The sequence below is a fragment of the Neofelis nebulosa genome, chromosome 9 (genome assembly GCF_028018385.1).
Source record: "Neofelis nebulosa isolate mNeoNeb1 chromosome 9, mNeoNeb1.pri, whole genome shotgun sequence".
Taxonomy (NCBI): domain Eukaryota; kingdom Metazoa; phylum Chordata; class Mammalia; order Carnivora; family Felidae; genus Neofelis; species Neofelis nebulosa.
The window spans coordinates 75,657,948-75,664,687 of record NC_080790.1 but is presented as its reverse complement, the minus strand read 5'-3'; the positions used below and the strand labels follow the sequence as shown (position 1 = coordinate 75,664,687).

Sequence of the window (6,740 nt, the reverse complement as noted above, 5' to 3'; positions counted from 1 at the left end):
ACACATATCTATCTGAGTAGGTTTCAAATCGTAAACGAGGGTAGACTCACTTTTTTAAAAGCCTGGTTGTATTTCACACCATATGAAGGGAGGGGCCCCGAGAAAAGGGACTAGGGAACAAACTACCTCTTCAAAAAACAGCTCACAGGAGGTTGGAAGGGAGATGAGGAAAGAGGCACATAAGCAAAAGGACTCAGCAGGAGAAAATGCTGAGGAAGGCAGAGAAAAATGGAGGGCATGCTTGGAATTAAGGTTTCTCCATTAGCCATGCTTTTAAAATAACTGTTACGCTCTGTGTGTGTTTGTGATGGGCATTTAGGAGGGGAAGGCAGGGTAACAGACTTTTTAAAGCCAATTCTCAAGAATAATTTTAAAATTTCAATCTTTTAAAAAGTAACCAAACCGTTGTGAAGATAAATCCACTTTGAGCCCAGTAAAAGCTAGCTGACATGGTATCAAACGTAATGTCTCTGGGAATGTCCAAAACATAGTTTCATTCTCCTAGTGAGGAAGTCTCAAAAGTTTGAGAGCCCCAACCAATGTCACTAAAATGAAGTTTTGCCTACAAGCCAATTCCTTTTAAAATTAAATGTCTATCCCAGTCTGGGGCCGTGGATGATCACGGCTAATCACCGGGGCTGGAGCAGTCTCAGAGTGGACACATTCTCACCAGGACTGACTGCTCATGATGACTGAGTAATAACCTAACCAGGGGTGCCAGTGCCCCCTCTCAGTCTACCCTGTTTACATAAACCACAGGCCTGGACCTCCCTCCTCTACACTCTGTCTTGAAACTACACAAATAATGTTTCTCCTGGTCTTTACCAACTCTCCGGGGAAGTGCTATGAGGGAATGACATAATTTTTAGAGCAAATTGAGGACTCTGAAAAAATGTGGTGTGCCACTGCAAAGCAGCAGAAATAAAATAGAAAACTGATGGTCATCCATGGTCTTTCATGGAACCATGTAATATCTCAAATATAAAATGCTTTAATGAATTCTTATCAGTTAAAGGCCTTACTGATTTCCAAGACTTTGTGAATGGTTGGTATGTGGCACATCTGGAAAATGAAGGGGGTCTTTCAAAAATATTGCCAGGAAGATGACCTATTTTCCACTCTTTCTCTAGGCAGGTTCACATCATCACATGCTGTTTATGGCATAACTCCACAGAAAACAAACTTTTCTTGATCTTGAAATGGCTGTTTATGAGTATATAACAAGTGCTTTATACCTTGTGTGCTCATTAGATGGACAGGTCTTCTTTTGATTCCATTCTTTTTTTTTTTTTTTTTAAGTTTATTTATTTATTTTGAGACAGAGCACAAGCAGGAGAGGGGCAGAGAGAGGGACAAAGAGAGAGAGCGACATAGAGCGACAGCGAGAGCGAGAGCGAGAGAATCCCAAGCAGGCTCCACACTGTGAGTGCACAGCCCGGAGTAGGGCTCAAACTCACGAACCATGAGATCGTGACCTGAGATGAAACCAATAGTCGGATGCTTAACCAACTGAGCGACCCAGGCGTCCCGTGATTCCATTCTATACTATGTGTGCCTCTATGTGGCATTACATCCTCACCTCTTCCCACAGCCAAGCCCCACTTCAGAACAGACATTTGTCAGAGACTACTCTGCATGAGAATGATTTCCTTTCCACTATAGTATTCCGAAACAGCATGTTTCTAAAACACATCCTACAAAAGGGAAGGACAATAGGTTCCTCACTTTCCCTTAATTCACATCTGATACCAGGTAGTTATCCTCATTGGCTGCAGGTTTGTAATACTGATTTACTTTATGAAGTCCTCCTATGAGGTATATATGGGTTGGAAACCATAAAGATGCTACCAACTTCCCTAATGCTCTTAACACATGGATCTCTTCTTTTATTTTTTCCCCTTAACTTGCTGGCAAGTCAAGTTGATTTAGATCATTCATATTCAGTAAATGCCCAAAATAAAATGAAGGAAAAAAAAATTAAGTTTAAGATTGGACAGAAACATTACAGAAAAAAGGGGGGGGGGTGGAAGGGAGGAACCATTTTGTAGATAAACTTCATGCTCTGGCGTTGAAAGTTATGGTCCACAAATCAAAAAGCAGTCATTTCTACAGAGCGAGGCTTTTCCACCGTTCTCTCAGTGAATCACACTGTGGTTAGCTGAAAGTGCTGTTCACATAATAAATTAACCACCTCATTTCCTTCATCACCAAAATATACATAGCACCCCCATACAGATTTGTTTTAATAAACGTAATAAAGCAAGCCCAGAGGTTATGGCTGTTATGACATAATCACACCTCTGAGATTTGAAAACACTCACTTGCACATCATGCCTCAAAAAGTCTTTGCAAGCCCCCCTCCAACAAAACCTAACTGCACTCATACCGTCTGGCCCCATTTATCCCAAATAAATAATGAAACAAAAGCCGTGTATATGTCCAGAAAAAATTCTCGCTTTCAATTATACATTTGAAAGGGAAATACATCTTTTTAATAATACTATACGATAAACAGCTTGGGAGCCTGATCTGGATTATTAAAGAAAATACATCACCAGAGTTAGCAGTGCACAGAGAAAGCAGCCAACTAGCCTACCCAAAACCAAAGATCCCTTCTAAAGTTGGTTGTTCAACAAGACAAATGACACATGACATTTCTCTCTGTGGAACTAAGAAAACAATCTTCATTCTATACAAATGCAGGCAAATTAACTTTTCTTACCTGTAATGATATCTGAAGGTCTTGAGAGCAACCCCTCCCCCCAAAAACTTCTCATCAGTATAATTTTTCCTCAATACAGACTTTTCCCCTTAGAATTCCTTTCCGTGATCACCAGAAAGAAAGCCACTGTTATACAACCATCCAGAATATAAGAGAGATCTCGAGGAGAAATGTGCTGAGTGAATCCATGCCATAATTTAATGAGGCCATCTTTCTTGTCTCTGCATCACATTATTTCTATGTCTTTTTTATTTTTATTATTTTTTTTAAAATTTTTTAATATATGAAATTTACTGTCAAATTGGTTTCCATACAACACCCAGTGCTCATCCCAAAAGGTGCCCTCCTCAATACCCATCACCCACCCTGCCCTCCCTCCCACCCCCCATCAACCCTCAGTTTGTTCTCAGTTCTGCATCACATTATTATCACTTTGCCGGCAGGGTTCACTTCTTTCCTATGCATTTAAGGCATTCTGTCACAATGCCTTCCCCTTGAATTTAAAATATAATATAATCTTACAAGTAATTAAATTTACATCTGTGCTATTCTTTTTTTTAACCTGTGATATTCTTAAAGACCATGATCAACACCTACCCCAAGACACACACATAATGAGTTCATTAATATTCTTTAAAAATATTAGATATCAGGTATTCAGAATATAGTTTTTAAATTCTCAGAAGTGGCCCCCCCTAATATTTATACATTTTATTTCTCTTCCTGATTGCTATAATTACCTAACACAATCTTATATTTGGACTTTCAAGAATCCTTTCTAATATGAACATTACTGTATTATACAGATAGTAGTTTCTTCCACTAAGAATTACATCCAAGATTCTCTTTTAGTATGCCAGTTATCCACACATAATTATGTATTCAGCAAAACAGAACGTATTATCTATTTGAATGTCAGAATTAAACACTTTTGGAATAATCTTATTCCACCATTTTTAGTCTGTAGACTGCCCATCCGCACACAATCAATATCGGACCTAACCAGTATACCAAAACTTCCTCAGGGCTCTGTGGCAGCACAGATAAAATTGTTAAGAAGTTTCATAAACTTACATTTTAGGAGATCATTTCACTTTGAAGACTCTATTTCAATGAATCCCACTGCAATAAAACTTTTTCTTTGATAAAGATATAGACTGACTGGCAGATTTTGTCACAAAGAACACTCCTCTGTGAGTGCTCCGCCTGATCTCTGGGAGAATTATCTCCACAGAGAACAGAATATGCATTATAGAGCGAGAAATGAAGGAAGCAACAGGTGTTGAAGTGGAGAACTCCCGTTCTTCCAGCCATAGCAGGCCTTCTTCATTTTCTGGTCATTCTCACTGCAACCACTTGGCTATGCTAATGCTCTCTGCTCTGAAATTCTCACTTTGCCTGAATAGGACTCATTAGAAAAAATACTAGTAACTCACATTTCACCTTTACCCAACAAAAACTTTAAGTGAGAGGCTACAAAATTTTATGGTGTGTTCACAACAGAGTTGAAAAGTACAATGAAAGAGCAAGCGTACCGATACTCCGCCATTCACTCAGCAAATACTTATTGTGTATCTACTGTGTGCCAGGCCCTGGGAGCTATAGATATAAAGGTGGAAATACCCTGTCCTCATATAAGGGTTTGTCCTCCATTAGAAGAGACAGACAGTAAACAAAATAATACAATGATTCCAGAAATTAAAAAATCAGCTGTTTTTTTTTTTTTTTTTTTCTTTTTCCTGGGGGCAAGAAGGGGTATTGAACAGTAGGCTCCTAGTTCACAGAAAAATAAAACTATCCAGGTAGGGGAGCTACCCCTCCCAGTCCTGCTCTCTTCCACCTCTTCCCAGCCACCTGCCACCGTGGGGGCTTCTCTCTTCTGAACTCTTGCCCATTCCCTTCCCTTAGGGAAGTGATAGGTGTCATCTCCTCAGGCCTCCTCCAGCTTCTGCCTCTCCAGCATCTTCAACTTCTCCCTTTCTACTTCTACCCCCTTCCTATCAACAGTTAAGCGCATTCAAATCCCGACCTCCTTAAAAGCCTCTCTTCGTTAATACACATGTCTCTACGTGCTCATCTTCCATTCAGCTTTCAATATGCTTTCATCTGACTTCTGCTTCTACTACTCCAATGAAATTCTTGGCCACCAACATTTTTTTTTAATTAAATGTGAAAGACACATTTTCAGTTTTTATCCTACCTTTATCTTTGCAGTGTTTTACCATGTTGATTTCTGCTTCTCCAAATTCTCATATCCCTTAGATATTGGCATGTCCTGATCTTCCTCTTTCATTACATACACTGCAATGTGCATTCCTGGAAATCTTGTTAAAATCAGATTCTGATTCAACAGGCCTGGGCTGGGGCCCAAGCGGCTTTCAGTAGGGTCTCTTGCTACTCAAGATGTAATCCTCAGACCAACAGCATTGGTATCACCTGGGAGTTTATTAGAAACACAGAATCTCATACCCCACCCCTAGACCAACCGAACCAGAATCTGCATTTTAACAAGACTCCAAAAGGTTTTTTTAATGCACTCTCAAGCTTGACATTGCCCCACCGCCAGAATTTATAATTCTATAAACCTGGGAAGTAGGTGTAAGAAGATGCACTTCTAACAAGTTCTCAGGTGATATTGATGCTGCTGGTCTCTAAGAACCAACAGTTCTCAACTTGGTCTACATTAGAATCACCTGCAGAACTTTAAAATGTTTGTTAATGTCTGGGCCCAACACCCAGACCAATTAAACAAAAATCTATGAGGATGTGGCCTAGGCTAGTTATTTTTATTTTTTTTAAATGTTTATTTATTTTTGATGGGGGGGGAGAGAGAGAGAGAGAGAGAGAGAGAGAGAGAGAGAGAGAGAGAGAGAGAGAGAGAGAGAGAGAGAGAATGAGCGGGGAAGGGACAGAGAGAGAGGGAGACACAGAATCAGAAGCAGGCTCCAGGCTCTGAGCTGTCAGCACAGAACCCGATGCAGGGCTCGAACCCACAGACCGCGAGATCATGACCTGCGCTGAAGTCGGATGTTCAACCGACTGAGCCACCCAGATGCCCCAGGCTAGTTATTTTTAAAAGCTCCCCTGCTTGGGACACCTGGGTGGCTCAGTTGGTTAAGCGTTTGCCTTCAGCTCAGGTCAAGATCTCACAATTCATGAGTTCGAGCCCCACATCAGGCTCTGTGCTGACAGCCTAGAGCCTGCTTCAAATTCTCTTTTCTTTCTTTCTCTCAAATAAATAAACATTAAAACAAAAATAGAAGCTCCCCTGCTTGATCTTAAAGTTCCTAATTTGGATAATTTAGGAGTGTGTTGGGGGAGTAGCTAGCAGTGAAAAGAAACTAGTACATATGAATGCTAGTCATATTATGGCACCATTATTATAACTTACTAACAATTCCTTAAACATTGATTCTACCTAACTCTGCCCTGTAAATAAGCACTAGAAAGATGATCACCCACAGTTTTGTCCTATGCTATATCTCTGAAATAACCATTTCAAATAATAGGACCAACAAACAATATTTAACTTTTAAAATTTACAGAAGAAAAATTCAAATTTGTGAAATGAGAAAAAATTTAAAGATAGTGTTAGAACTTTGCATTAAAGAGCACTTGGTGAGTTCTTTATAGATTTTGGATACTAGCCCTTTGTCTGATATGTCATTTGCAAATATCTCGGCCAACAGGCACATAAAAAGATGCTCAACGTCACTCCTCATCAGGGAAATAAATATCAAAACCACACTCAGATACCACCTCACGCCAGTCAGAGTGGCTAAAATGAACAAATCAGGAGACTATAGATGCTGGCGAGGATGTGGGGAAATGGGAACCTTCTTGCACTGTTGGTGGGAATGCAAACTGGTGCAGCCGCTCTGGAAAACAGTGTGGAGGTTCCTCAAAAAATTAAAACTAGATCTACCCCATGACCCAGCAATAGCACTGCTAGGAATTTACCCAAGGGATACAGGAGTGCTGATGCATAGGGGCACTTGTACCCCAATGTTTATAGCAG

General features: G+C 40.1%; 1 protein-coding gene across 13 annotated transcripts in view; it reads right to left on the bottom strand.

Moving 5' to 3' along the window:
• Nucleotides 1-6,740, bottom strand: part of SRBD1 (S1 RNA binding domain 1) — a 400,072-nt gene that overhangs the window by 261,894 nt on the left and 131,438 nt on the right. The window lies entirely within an intron of this gene.